Below are 15,982 nucleotides of genomic sequence, written 5' to 3'. Positions count from 1 at the left end.
TCTGCAGGACAGTAGGGAATGTGACATGTTTGATATGGATACAATCTTGTAGATGGAGAACTTACATCATATGTCAGAATATATGACACATGTCAATGAAAAGAACTCTAGATGTGGGGGGAAAGGGAGCATGTCACCAACGGGTGGGTGAGGTAACAAATACTAACCCAAGATGAATATCTTGAAGTAATTACATGAGCTTTAGTAGAAACGTAGTTGCTTTCTGTAGCCTATATCCACTGGCCCACTTTAGGGTCCATATAGTATTAACATACCTGTGAATTATGGGTACAGCATGTGTCCAGCAATCTGCTTACATAAAGCTCTTTGGTTTGGGCATTTCCTCTGTGCTGCATTAACATCATGCATTTCGTATTTTCCTTGTTTGAGTTCCTTATTAATGTGTTCATTTTGCAATACATGATGTCGTGAGTGATTAAAACACCTGAGTTATTAGTTGCGGATTAAGTTCTAGTCGATATTCTAGCATGCAGTACACACATCTCTATCCTAAGCATTGCGGTTAGTTTAAAAAGAAAATGGTTCATTTTCGTCAAAACGTAACCCTGTTTCAATGAGGCCCGTGTATCAGAGTGTTTGTATGAATTGCAATCTTCTGCCCATTTAAATGTCTTGCTCAGTCTTGCCAAACGAACTGTGCAACTTCCTCTCTGACTCCTCACCAAATGCCTCTCATTGATAAAATGCAGCGTATACTTCCTTTATAAATAAACCCAAAATACTTCTCAATTGTGGATTACGAAAATGCCCTGCGTGCCGCTTTCCAAATTAAACGCGTTGGTAGCATCAGCGCGGGCACACGTCACCTATCTCTAGATTGGCGTAAAGAATCAGCTTGAATCTCGATAAAGCTGCTTGTTTGAAGTGATGCAGATGCAGATGGGTACAGGTGGGGCATTTAAAGCATAATATCCTATACCATAGGCTGGTGTGCTCTAATTTCTAATACCCTCTTCCTCTGGCAGAAATGCATTCACAATGAACACATCATTTGCGACAGGCATGCCAGGCAATCAGCGATGCAGAATGGGTGTTATGTTTGCGGGAACAAGCCTGCAGTCTGAACTGATTGATGGTTGCATTGCCTGACTCCTAAAGTGGTGCACCAGGTGTACATAGGAGCTGCATGGAATGAATCCCACTCTGTGCCCAAACGGGTCTATTTAATAAATTAGCAAATGAAAAACGTTATTGCCCGCCTCTTAGCCCATCAGACTGCAGTCAATAACAACTGGATTGACTGCATTCTGAACATTCTAGCTTCAGAAGCAGACAGGAAAATTAATATAGCAATAATCCAGCAGACAACTTGTCATATAACAGGACACTTCTGCTCTAAATTACTTAAAAATGAAACCACATTAAATTTGCTAGGTCAGTTGTTCAATTTACTTCCTCATTATTGAACTGTTTTTTTTTTAGTTCAGCACCAAAGTGCCAGAACATATATTGCTATCACCATTGTATGCTAATAGCCTTATATACCTCGGGACAGGTAATTGTACTTTAGGGTAATGACACTTCCCCGACGTATGACCATTTGCAAGTTCCCCCTTGCTCAGTCTATTGGTTACATGAATTCTTCACCACAGTGATGGGCAGGGCTCAAGTCGAGGGTACACGCGGGGGACGCAGTCCGCCCACTTTTTTCAGAGGGTGGACTCAGTCCCCCCTGCTAGAATGTGAAACTTTGAATGTCCTCTTTTAATTTATGAATTAAAGCCGACCTCGGGGATCGGCCCACAGTCGTCAGATCTGCAGGACAGACACTTCAGCACTGCACTATAGAACCTGATGAAAAACAACAAACAACTAAAGGTGAAATGTCACATTTTGGTAATGCAAGTTCCAGGGAAAACATTTGTTTTGGTTCTTGGAGTTTAAAACATGCACACCTTTTAACGTTTTCAAAAACGCTATTAGAAAAAAATATCCTCTCTTGGTTTTGTGTGGGTGTTGATTTTTTGAAAGGCAAATGCCATTCGTCCTGTGCAATTTGGGTGGTTATGCAAATCCAATGTAATGAAATGTGCATATTTCACCTTGATATGCCAATTTCTGGCGACGTCACAACCCATTGCGTGTATTGATGAGGGCCCCCACTTATACTTTTAGGACTTGACCCCTGGTGATGGGGATGATCCATCATTGTAGGGTGTTGTACGTTACAGCAGCTTCCACCCACAAAAACAGCAGTTTATAAAACAGTTAAAAAAAGAAACAGAAACGCACACTATTACTTGTATTTTCTGATCCCACAATGCACTCGTGCTGTGCTAATCAGTTGCACAATGAAGACAGCAAAGCAGTAGAGTTGCACAGACAGTGAAAACACAGAAACAAGGTACGTTTTCAGTTTTTCAGTCTTTAAAACAAATGTGCAATCACGTTTTCACCACATAAACTCCTGCATGCTAATGCCATTGATCCCTAGCAGGGCATTCTTTGAGGTGCCGCCCTGTAAGATATCCCCTAAAAAAAACAGCAAAAAGTCCAAACAGTATGGTTTAAGCAAAAGAAAGTCGAAGCACAACTTCTTTGAATTTCACCTGCGACTACCATTCTAAATAGGATGTATAGGTTATTCATGTAGTCATGCACTGATCAATTCATCCATTGTTCCTTCGAAAAGAAGCAGGAGAAAAGGGTCCTGAACGGGCATACTGAGCATGGAAGTTCTGTAGTTTCAAAAATTGCAAACGCACTTGGATAAGGCCTCTCGGCATGTTCAACCAAGCCACGAGCTGACCAGGGTAATGTCCTCCCTCTGGTGCACCCCAAAACAACGCTTGAACGTGTACATGCGGTTCATGTTGCCATCCTGAACTACACAGGTCAATCAGAACCCCCAATTTTCTCTGAGACTTTCTGCGGGCCAATCAGAGACCTTGAATCGTTTGGAAAATTTGGTGGTCAGATTAAAAAGGCCCAGCTCACTTTCTGGCTCTCTGTGCGCTATTGTTGTCTGATGGAGGGAGGAACCAGTCTCATCCGGAGCAGAAGAGAGCAGGACAGCTTGTGCTATAGTAACCGAGAGCTTGTTATGGGTGTCTTTTTTATATTTCTTTCTCTGTCAATGACACTTTGCGTTGCACTGTGCTTATTTTGTGAAGTTCCTTAAACGTTGACCCGCCATTCATTGTTTTAATCCCTTTCCCTTACCCTTCATTTTTTTTAAATGTATTTATTTATTTACAAGTATATTCAAAAAACAGCATTATAGTACAGAAGGATAATAGGAAAAAACATCCAAATCAAAAGAAGTCATTGAACATATTCCAAATCTTCTCATATAAAGACAACTTACATTTCAATTTGTAAATCAATTTTTCTGTTCTAGACAGACCGTGCATTTCCTGAACCCATTCCTCAAATGACGGAGGGATCCAACCTTTCCATCCTCGCAGGATCAACCTTTTCGCAACAATGGTTGCTCTAAAAAACCACTTCTTACCCTTCAGCCTTCCACCCGACTGCGCTTGGCAAAAAAAACTTTGTGAAATCCTAAACGCCCCTTATGCAACCTTGCTCTCAGTGGCCCAAACAGCTGTTAAAATAACTGAAGAAAAGGCATATGCAGGTTTTTTTGGGAGCATATCATCTTTTGCTGAGGAGGAGCTGGTAGATATTGTACCGCGCATGGTCGTAGTTTCATAGCCTGCGGAAATGGAGGCTGACTCATCGTCATGTGATGTAGATGCATGATCCTTGGTGGATGACAAAAATAGCGAGTTGTGATGGACGGGAGAAGTGAGAGGAGACCTTGGATAGGATGGAGACACTGAACGGTGCCTTGCATTCAATAGAGGCGGCCCCTCAAGTAGTGATGTGGGAGAGCTGTATGAGGTTCTGGTGATGAGGTTCCAGTAAAGGATGAGGTTGAGGGGCAGAGGTGGAACACAGGGAGGTAGAGATGGAGCGGTATCAGGGCCTGTGAGGAGGAAGAGAAATGTGGAGAAGAAGATGAAACATGAGGAGGTTGATTAGGGACAGTGGGGACAGTGGGGGGGCAGGTGGTTCACATCAGGCAGATGTAGGAAAGGAGTATGGTGAGAAAGATGGGTAGGAAGAATAGGGTTGGCATCAGAGGAGTAGGAGGGGGTGAAGGAAGATAGGGGATGGAGATGGATGCTGATTGAGATCATGGTGGATGGATCCCATCCTGTGATGTGGGTAAAGTAGCCAGAAGATGGGAAAACTGAAGGGTACTGACTGCCCCAACATGCTCTGCAACAGTCTGCTCTTTGGTGTGGCAGTACTTACCCCTGCCTTAGTGGGAAGACATATGCAGAAGACTGTGCAGTTTCATGAAAGCTTTGCAAGAAGAGTGGGCAGTGGGGAAAGAAGAGCGAACATTATACATCAGGCACAACTTCAAAGGATAAACACATTTGCTGATTGTAAACCCATTATGAAGACACACACATTATCTAATGCCCAGTCCGTCATGGTACCCGCTTACAGTTGTGTGGAGGAAGCACATGCCAGCACATCTCAAGCTGCAGGCCAGTTCCCACCATGACAGAGTGGTATATTAGAAAGCACTTCTACTTGGCCTCTGAAGGCCCTCTAGCCGCCTGTGACGGAAAGGTTGGCTTCCCTACATAAGGGAATGAACAGCATTTCTGCCTGTTCTGACATGCAGGGCCACATTGCTTACATTCCGAAGTTGTGGTCAGCTGTGGAGAACTTGAGGATAAGCAATCCAAGAATCTCTGGATCATTCCCTGTGTGTCGATCACCCAGAATTCCCCTTTCAATTGATTGAGGGTGTGGAAAGACCGGCAGGATCCCGACGAAGAAATGTTCACGCAAGCCACATTCAATTATTTGCAGATCCAGCTATTGCATATTGGGGAGGCCATGTGAAAAATGTTATGCCTTTATCTCTTGGGTACCGGGGAGAACTCCCACAAACTGTAATGTGGGTAACTCTTCTGCAGTGGTGAGACCCTACAAAGTTCTGATGTTGCCATTTCTCATGCAGTGGGTAAAAGCCTCATGTTTTTACGTTCTTGTGTAGCTTGGAGAACCAGAACGATTGTAGTGGTGGTAGTGCTCATGTGCACCAAACAAGTTGGCCCCAGAAAAAAAGGCCAGCACACACAAAAGCCATCTCACAGCAGTTGCCACTGTCTTTGTGCAAGAAAAGTCTAATGTTCAGCGGCAACTGTTGCAATAATTGGTGATGGCATTCTTGCATGTTTCCATTTCTTCTAAATTGGAGTGCCATTGGGTGGCAGTCGCAGTATTCAAATTGTTCTGTGGCAACGTGTGGCACTCATTCAATTGGTGGAGCATGTGTCTTGCACTGTGGGAACACGTGAATTGTGAAATTAACTCTTTGTCAGTCATTTCTTTCATGTCCTTCACAGGCTGCCAACTGCTGGTGAAACAATGTGAAAGGCGGATGCACATTCATGGTTTTGACAATTCATAGGGCAAGACGGAGATTATGGCCATTTGCAGCTGAGCAAAAAAACAAAAGTAGGTGTTGTGGCTTATCCTCTGTGCCACCAACTCATCTGCCTTCTTATTGATGTCAAAACAGTGTGGGCTCTGCTTTCATTTCCTTAAATACACTTAGTAGCTTGGTGTCACACCACTTCAGGACTTTATCTTTTCAACTACTATTATGTCTCATCACAATCAGATGGGCCACTCCGTTAGAGGCACTAAATATACTCGCTAGAGTATATTCAGTGCCTCTATTGTTAAGATATTTTATTTACAGCTACTCTTAAACGTCGCAACGGGTATTTTCTCATGACTGTCACAAAAAGTTGACACATACTGTACCCACACTGAATGTAATTGCCTGCTTTGAACTAATTCGACTAACAAGTCTTCACAACTAAACTTCTTTGTCATCACAGAAAGAAGGTCCTCTCATTTACAGACACTGAATGTACTCTCATGCCACCACATAATTCTATTTTTGTCTTCAAAATTACTATTTTGTGTCATTATAAATCTTTCAAACTCATATTTTCTTTCATCTGTCAAAATGTTGGCGCACACAGAATTAGAAATGAATGTAACCACACCCCAAGCCCTTCGGCCTATCAGATGTTAGGCTCTTCAATTCCCAAAACTGATCCCTAGTGTCTCTGCCAAATCCATGGAAGAAGATTGGCACTCGTGGCCGAGCTACATAGGACATGCACTCATCAACACCATAGGTTTTACATCAGGCTCTCCTGCTATCCCATTAGCAAAACTCCCTCCCTCTTTTCTTACAGAGCCATTGGCAGCAAGTCCAGCAGGTTTTTCAGAAGGGCATTGCATGTAAGACCAATGTACATTACATTACATGTACTCATCAAGCCCAAAACAATTCTAAGACTTTTTCTTTGCAACTACTATATTGTCTCATCACCGAAAAGCTTGGAGCCACTGAATGCACACTTCTGCTTCAAAACAACTCATGCAGTGCACCCCTGCAGATGCCACTTTGCATCAATACAAATGTTTCCAATCAACATGTTCTCTCATTCCTCACAGAAACTTCACGCTCCATGTACAACCACTTACTGTACTCACTGCTTCCAGGCAATTCTAAGAATTGTTCTTTACAACTGTTAATGTATCTTATCAAAAACAAAAACCCTATTCAATGATGGCTATTGAATGTAAACTCCTGGTGGTCTCCCAAACATTTTGGGATGTTCTCCCCACCCATTAGTCTCCCACAAGACATGTCGTGTGCATGGGCGCCATGCCAGGTTTACACCAGGGCGCACTCGTCTCTAATAGTCACAAAAACGTGGGCTACCTAATTTCTAACTTCCACCTCTCCCTCAACAAAAGACTATTGTAATGTTCCGCATCTCCCTCATGTAAATCCTATTTGAATGTTCCAGCTCTGCCTCAACCCAAGCTCTTTCAATATTCTACCAACCACTCAACTGCTCGAGAAATCTCCTGCCTGCAACATTGTTCATGAATTTGAACCAATCATGCTCTATTCATGACATAAGCGCCCACATTCTCTTTGTCAGAATCCGAGATCTGACTGAAACGGCCGACATTCGGGTGAATTGGAGCGTTACCGAGCATGTACACTGGGCTTGGGACAGCATATCAACAAGCTCTCTCTTCCTACACAATGCTTTCCAGGATGTAGGCACAAATGTAGAAGAATATGAGTGAATAATAAGACTGTGTAGTAATTGCCATATTCAGCAACACAGATCACTGATCGGTAACAGGTTACTCATATAAGGCTCTGGGGGCCTATTGTGAAGGTACATCCAGACTCAGCAGTGAAAGCATTCTGATTATAAAGGTCTTCCTGGAACAGCAGGTGATGAATAACCAGGCCATCCCAATGAGCTTGCTCAAGTGTGTGCAGCCCTGCTCTCTTATTTCAGCATGTTCTGGCGCCCAACTCCTGATGCTTTCTGCAGAGCCCAGGCACCCTTTGGAAGCCCAATCCTGCTTCCATTCTGAAATAAAATGTTGCAAACCACTGAATTTTCAAGCATCAGCAAAAGATGCACATGCAAAGCCAATACATTTGGCTTTGTTTCGTGCATGCACGCATGCACAAGCAAACTGCATTGGTGCTGGCCCGAGTTCAGCTGCAGACCACCCACATAAAGACACCGAGGGAGAAACCCCAGCAGGCAGCATACGTATGCCTTACATAGACATTATAGGAACATAATGACTACAATTAGACATGGAAGCATGGCCCAATTCGACAGTATAGTGAATAATTGTCTACACGTAAATATCGTTGCCAGTTTCGTTTTGGATACATTAGCTTGCACTAGTAGCAGCAACTGCCATACGGTCCCGGCTGGTTGTAGATGTATCAGGGCTGGTGGGGTCATTTCAACATAATGTTTGGGGGGCCCCTAGCCTTGCAGCTCGGAAAAACAGTCAGCAATACCTGTGGGCTGTTTACATTATAATAAAGTCAAACGTATGTAGCAATTTAGTGAATAGCTGCAGATTAACACAGGACAAGCAGCCTGCAGGGAGCTGAAACACCAAATGTCCACTGAAAAGCTATTAATCACTCTTTGACAGGATGGTACTAATGTCAGGGAAACCTGAATAAAATGTCAACGAGGTACTAAGAAGGTTGCTGGAGACTGCCAGAAGATGATGACAGCCCGAGGGTCCCCCTAAACATGTGTAACATGTGTTCTGTGCAGGTTTAATGTCCAAAATTAAACGAGTATATATCTGTGTCATAAGACTGCCAACATAGGGTACTTCTCAGGGGCCTCTGAAGCTTCGGGGCCAATGTCAACTGAAAAGGGTGAACACCCTAACGCCGTCCCTACATCCAGTCAGGTAATAGAGATATGGCCACATCGACAGAATAGGCACTACCAAACCACATTAGGCAGGATATGGTAAGTCATTATTATTAATTAGAATTCATCATTCATCAGAGGCAATAATAACCCTCATAAGAAAGAATACAAGCACATTAAGCCATATGGGTAATAATGACTGCCGTTAGCCCGTATATGAATGACCCCAATTATGTGGTGCACATTGCAAATATTTTCAATGGTTGCATAACTGCAATGGTTGCATACATGATAATGACTCCTAACAGTCTATAGAGATGCAGCACCTTAAGACAGTAATCAACACAGAGAATAGAAGATGTCATTTGGTACGTGTATTAATTGTACAACTAATATATGCCTCTTGTACATATTGAAACCTCACATCAAAGTCAAACCTGTAATGTAAGTTTTCATACATTTCGGAGGCATAAAGGACATGTGCATTTTATGACTTTATACCAAACACTCATACACTGCTTATGCGCCATGCACTCATATGCCTTACACTACACAGTCTAATGACACACACTCATAAGAAATTTGCTCCTGTGCCAGATGCTCCTGCAACACATGCTCCTACGACACACATTCCTACAACGCAATCTCACGACACACATGCTCACACAACACAAACTCCTAGTACACATACTACTTTGACACGTGCTCCTATGACCCATACCTTTATGACACATGCTACTACAGCACACTCTCCTATGGCATATGCTCCTACGGCAGCCCCTCCAACCACATAAACTGACAACGCCCAACCATCGGAACCTGATCAATAAGACAGAGAGCTCCCGCAATCTCCCAGTTCCACACCATGAAATCTCACAAGATTGATTAGTCACTGTACCTGTTATGTATGAGGAAAACAAGCAAATCACAATCAAAGATGTTGTGATAGAACTACAACCCTACTGCACTTGGATAGATCATGATGTCTGGCAATGCATTGCCCTTGGAGGAATGGCTTGTCATGGCCATGTCTCGCCTGAAGGGCAGGTGGGGTTTCTCACGTATTGAACCTGAACAAACTCAGGGAGTGGCCCTGAATCGCACTGGTAGGACGTGAGGGGTGGCTGTGTATTACACCCAAATGAACTGTTAGTGTTGGCCTTTCAGTGTACTTGTAATAATTATGAAGGTTTAGGGTGTGCACACTGTTTGTGAAGATCCGTCATGCTCTCCACCTGGAAGAGTTTAAAGTATAGCTTGTGCTCTTCTAGTGGTAAAATGTGAAGGCCAGCCTGTGTCACATACCATTTGTCACAGCTGCAAGAATCCACAGAGGATGTCAGTACCTGATCAAACCAGTGCATCTACAACAAATCCCCATCTGAATTCCTAGGTATGTATAAATGCACCACTGCCGTGCACACTGGCCACAGGCATGGTTACCCGCACATATCACAATACAGCAACAACTGTGGCTAGGCCTCCCACCTCTGCCATCAGTATGAAGTTTAGACCTATGACAAATTTGGGCCAGCTGGACACATAATGAATCTCCTGCACTCACAGTTTTCTCCTGACCTTTCTTAGCAACCTTTCACAGGTTGGACCTCGTGCTTTGGTTTTATCGGAGCCCAGCCAGCCCTGCTAAGGCTTATCATGGCCACATGCACACACACCTTCTAATCCAACTCCATGATTTCCCACATTTTGGACTTCGGTGCCCGAGGGTGTTCCCACTACTAGCCCATTGAGACTATAATAATGGTAAAAGGCACTATATAAATGTCATCTACAATACAACATCTTATGACAGATGCTCCTACAACAACTGCTCCTATGGAACAAGTTCCTATGACAGGCACTTCTACAACACATGCTCCTACAATATGCATGCTCTGCTACGGCACTTGATCTTACAACACACATGTTACTATGACACATGCGCCTAAGAAGCTGTCATGACCCTTGATCCTGGCCCTCACTGGCAAGTCAGCCTTCCAGTTAGGGCCAGGTCCAAGACCTTAAATCCTCATCCAAGACTCTCTTTGGCGCCAGGCTCATAACCATCATGAAGACCAACATTAGAATGGGACTATTTACTTGGGACTATTTAACTTGGGGGGGTTCAGCCAACATGGAGGCACACACATAGCTCAGTTACAAGGAACTGAGCTATGCGGTCTAGTCTTTTGGGTGTGACAGGCCTGGGACTACTTTACCTGGACTACTTTGGGTGTGGCAGGCCTGGGACTATTTTACCTGGAGTACTTCACCTGAGACTATTTCAACTGCACCCAAACCAGCAGAACATGCTTTGCATTATTCTGCTGTGGGCAGCGTAACGCTCACCGTGTCCAGTTCTTTGATGCCAGTTTACCTGAAACCAAGGACCATCAGAGAGAGAAAGAACACTACGAAACTTACCTGGAACAGTATCCTGTCTTCAATCCATCGCTAACTTCAGTTACACTCACCTGAAGACATGAACTCCATCATCCGGCACTGCATGCATCCTGGAATACCATAACCTGGAAAGAGGAGAAAGAAAGACAGCATTAATAAGCGTTTACTCACGTTTCCCCCGAATGAAGAAAGCCTCACAATTCTTACCTGGGTAGTCACCTCCTGGTCAGTATCATTGCTGCAACATTACAGCGCTCTGCGAGGAACATCGCAACCTGCAAGAAGAGAAAAGACAGGTTAGCAATATAAAAGGCGAAACAGCGCCGCTCATCGCGCATTACTCGCCGGACAGAATCGTGCACTCCGCGCTTTCACCTACCAGCCCATGCTCATCTTCAAACTGCATAACAACACCAAAACATCTTTCCATACCTGAAAGGAAAGAAGCAAGATATTATTATTCGAACTATGAGGAACATAAGAACTGCATATAAAGACTGTAAAGCAGCAAACCTACCGAGTCGCAGCACGCCTGGATTCCCACAGGTGGGCTTGCACCAGTGAAGTAACTTGGTCGCTGCTCGCCCCCCACATCTACGCGCCCCTACCATGAAGAGCAGGATGGAGAATCCACCTTTTACAATATTAAGGTGAGGAGAAGGCCCAAGGGGGAGGAAGGAGTTGAGGCCAAGGGAGGTGGGAAAACATAAAGACAACCTGGTATTGAATCCAGCTCTCCTATATTGCAGACCCATCTTTAACGAGAGGCCTTACCAAGGGACTGGGAGAGGGTTCGAGAATGCAAATCATCCAACCAGGGCTGGGTGGCGTCCCCGTGGATACCAGGTGAGTGTAACAGAAACACACCCCTTCGACACATGAGCTGTGGTATTCTTATTTGAAGGATTGTGTGGACCTAACAAAACGTTTGCACCATGTACTGAGATTGCAATTTGTGAGACAGGAACATGACAACATCTTGGTTTTCTCAGATTCAGCGGTCATAATGTCCATGGACATCCAAAAGGTGGGAAAAGCACCGGGACCCCGCAGACTTCAGATTGAAGCTGTCAATGGAAAATGGAACAATCAATCAAGTATTTGGATTACATTTTCCTTTCCAGATATGTCTTATTTTGAAGAAACAAGTGTTCCACCTATTATTTCTACCAGAAATCCCCTTGCACAGCAAGTCAAGCCTGCAGTTTTGGGGCACCTTGGCCGCAGTGCACTTTCCACCTTTCACAATTGCGGTTGTTAAACAATTGTACAGGAATAAAGGCAATTAAACATTAGGACATTTGCCAGTTAAGAAAGGGGACAGCAGGGTTGTGTCCTTCCCCTCCTATTTTCTGTACTTATGAATGACTTATTAGTGACAATTGTATGGTCCAAGCTCTATTAGCAGCTTTATATGAAGTGGAACTATGGGTTGAAAGTAACAGCAGTCGGCTAGATGAAGCAAGAGTGGGTACACAGCTCAAGAATGTATTGCTTCTCCAACAAAACACTCACAATGTGTTAATGCATTTCAATTAGAATGTATGGGCATATGAAGCTATGATTCTGTGGGTAAAGCAACTTTCGATTGGATTAGGATTTGGAGATCTAATTCTTTAACTAAATACAGGGAGGTCCTAATAGACATTATTAATAACCCTGCTGCATGCCATGGGTAAATTATTAGGCAATCTGTAAAACATGTATATCTGGATTAGTAGATGGGGATGGAGAAGCCATGGAGACCAGAGCCTCCCACCCACTTTATGATGTTGTGCCCAAAGGACTTAGAATAACGTCCATCTTTAACTTAGGGTGTTCACCATACCTTGCCAACTCTGCCCTGCTTCGCTACCATCCAAAGCCCCTATATATAAACTGTGGGATGTTTTTATCCATGCATCGGAGCCCTACCTCAAAACTGTGCAGTACTGACATGGAAAACATCATGATGGCCAGAGCTTCCCAGAAAATGCACAGGGAAATGCATGAAGAATAGGCTGCCGCTCGTTTTGCCGATGTTATGGGCACAGAAGGGCACTGCCTAAAACCACCATTGGACTACCCACACAGTAGTCTGAAACCATTGGGAATGGCAATGCTGATTGCCATAAGCAACCTAGAATTTTGGGGAATTCATTTTCTTAAATCCCAAAAATGGGTGCATTACCAGTACTCACCACTATCAGAAAGCTGGCGTTTTAAAAAAAACACCAGACTTTTTTTTTTTTTTTTGTGTAAAACTGAATAAATGAACCAAAAGCAGGCCAAAGAAAGACTTACTGAGAGGTGGATACAATGTAAAGTTATATTCTGAAGTGACTTGAAGGTTTATAACAAGACTGGCTGAGCTATGGATTTCAGCAGTTTAAGTAAATTTGGACTGAAAGACACTAAAAAATCTAAATGTTTAAAAGAAATGAGTGACCTACTTTTGAGTGTCACATAGGTTGCAATTGTTTAAATGTCATAGTTTTAAACTTAGAATCAGCATTCTAGCTGCATATGTAAAAAGGGTTAGTTTTATTTGAATGCAGAAAACTGGGTAACTAAAAGTGACATTAGCTAGGGCCTGGCTTAAGGAACTGAATTCTGCCCACCAGCTACCCCCGACAGGAGATGAGACTTGCACAACAGCTGTGTTCCCAGGCCTAGCTGCCCTTTTGCTGCTCCCACCAAAAGGGATATGACACTTCTCTGATTGAATTAACTGGGCTCTGCAGGAAATTGAACAAAGCCCTGTCCTGACTCAGGCAAATGTTTTATTATGGGGCCATAAAAGTGGCTTCCTCCTGGAAGGAAAGGGGAGGAGCACTGTCTGTGAGAGCAAGCTGGCTTGGCAGAACTGGAAAAAACAGAAATTCAACCTTGTGCTGGGGGGAAACCACACCCCTGTAGCCAGAATATGGTTTTAGAAAAAGATGAATAACTCATAGTACGGACTTGTGAAAATTATTTAAATGATACCATAATTCTTGTGATTTTTCTGCCCACATTAGGTTTTTAGAACCGGTGGTATGATCTGGGGGCAAGCTAGCAGTTAAGAGGGTATTACTTAAAATGTATGCATGTTAAAAATCTGACACTTCATCAAGTAATGTCCATACTCCTTGCGCATATGTGTATAAATTTGGGGTAATGTCCGATATTACGAAACCAGTTAAAAAGTGCAAATGTCGCCATTTCTGAATGCAAGCTCCCAGGAAGAGCAGATTTGGACAGGGTATACCTCCTGTGATATGTGATGGGTGCATGTAATTTTAAACAAATGTGTACCTGTGCAAATATGTCTTTTGGGTCAAAATATAGATCGTGTGTAATTTGACAGGGGTGGGTTCTCTGTACCATAAACAGACCTCATTATGATGACACTTCATTTCATTCCCCCAATCAAGGGGAAGAGGAGGAAGTGGCCAATGACAAGTGGAGAGGGGTAGGGCCTAGGAAGCTAGCCTCTCCACCCATTTTCAAAACACATAAAAGCAGACAGTCAGGACAGATAGGGACATTCAATTCCATTTGCTGCGGAGCATGCTGCCGGACCATACCACATCCAGAGATCCAGACTTCAAATCCATCAATCTCCAGAGAAAGCTGTGCAGAAAGATCCAGAAGCAGTGCTGTACCCAGAGAGAGCAGAGCTGACCCAGACCACTGTTAGCAGAACCAGAGAGCTGACCCAGATCACTGTGAAGTGCCGAGACCAGACCAGAGTCCAGTCTAAAACCTGACCAGATCTGTGGCGAGGCCCATTTATTTCAAAAATATATTGTGAGTACCTAGCAGAACTGTGTAGAACCAATCTCTTAGTTAAAATAATATAATTCAATCTATTTTAATCTAAATAGAACTGCCTCCTAACTGTCACCTGTCATTTTCTAGTTGCTGGCTGTCACTTGTCTTTTTGAACTCTAAAATTTCAAATCTGAAAAACGACCTTTACCATATCGCTCATATCTCCGTGACCGTTTGTCTTAGAGACTTGCAGTAACTTTCCTCTGAAAGCTGGGAATCTTGGCTTTTCAACAAACCTAGAACCGCTTTCCTATTCCATACACAAAAAACGCATGTGCGAATTTTACCGCGATTTGCAAATTTCTCCACGTGTGAAAACAGCAGTTCTTGCTTTCCTTGCTAAAAATTCGTTGCCTCTTAAGAACCATCCTAGATCCTTGCTAAAGTGAGCCTGAACTCATCCCAAGTATATTTCACTCACCCTGAACCTCTAGAGGGAATTAAAAGCATTTTAGCATATTTTTCACTTCATTGCCAGCACATATAAAAGCATTTTGGGCCTGTGTTTCAAACTTCTGTAGTCTAAGCTTGCTGGGGTGAACAGGATTACATGTGTTTGCATTTCTGAGAACTGTGTGCTTTCCTTCCATTTCCTTGCATTGCATAAAGGGGGGAGGGGGTTGCCAGAGAAAAGTGATTACATTGTTTTGTTGAAATCATATTGAGTATTTTCTGTATTGCATTTTTCATTCAACATTACAACCATCTCAACTTATATAAAGTATTCTCTACCACCTTATTCTTCTGTTCCTATTCACAAGTGTGCTAGTGCCAGACTATCCATTATTGATTACTGATCAGATTAAGTGTGATATCCAATTATTAATTTATTATAAAGTGTGATATATATCTATATTGTTTAAATTATCAAATAAACCTTTTAACTTGCAAAACAGAACTACTTCTTGGCTCAGTGGGGTCAGGGGGATTCCAAGAGAGGGGTGTTATATAGGGGTAGTCATCCAGAACGCATGAACTGGAGTTAAAGATATATCAATAAGGGTTTTCATTCAGTATTCTAGACTAGGTGTTGACTTAGCTGTAGTGTTGAATTGAATCCTCTTACAAATTGGGGGCTCGTGCCGGACGTTTGGGTTAGATCTATCACTTGTGCAGATTAATACAGCGTGCCAGCTGACCAGATACACATATCCGGTCAGATCACCACACTGTGTTACGCTGTAAAGCACTCCTCAAAGGAACGCTCTAAGGAAAAGGTCTGTTTTGCAAAAATATAATATAAACTTCTGTAAGTCAGGACAGAGACCAATCTCTAGAATGACGACCTTAGTAGACATGAAAATAGCCAGAGAGCACTTCTTACATAAGTTATTTGTGAGAGGTGAGTGGACTCAACAGGACCGCATGGTCTGGTTGCAGGCCATCACGCAACAGGTCACGGAAACAGGGTCAGATACATGGAGAGATCAGGGTCCCTTACATGTAGCCCTGAGTGAACTATACATGGCTCCTAAAGCTAAGGATGAACAAGA

The sequence above is a fragment of the Ambystoma mexicanum genome, chromosome 6p (assembly GCF_040938575.1).
Source record: "Ambystoma mexicanum isolate Mex_15411 chromosome 6p, UKY_AmexF1_1, whole genome shotgun sequence".
Taxonomy (NCBI): domain Eukaryota; kingdom Metazoa; phylum Chordata; class Amphibia; order Caudata; family Ambystomatidae; genus Ambystoma; species Ambystoma mexicanum.
This window is presented reverse-complemented; position numbering follows the sequence as displayed.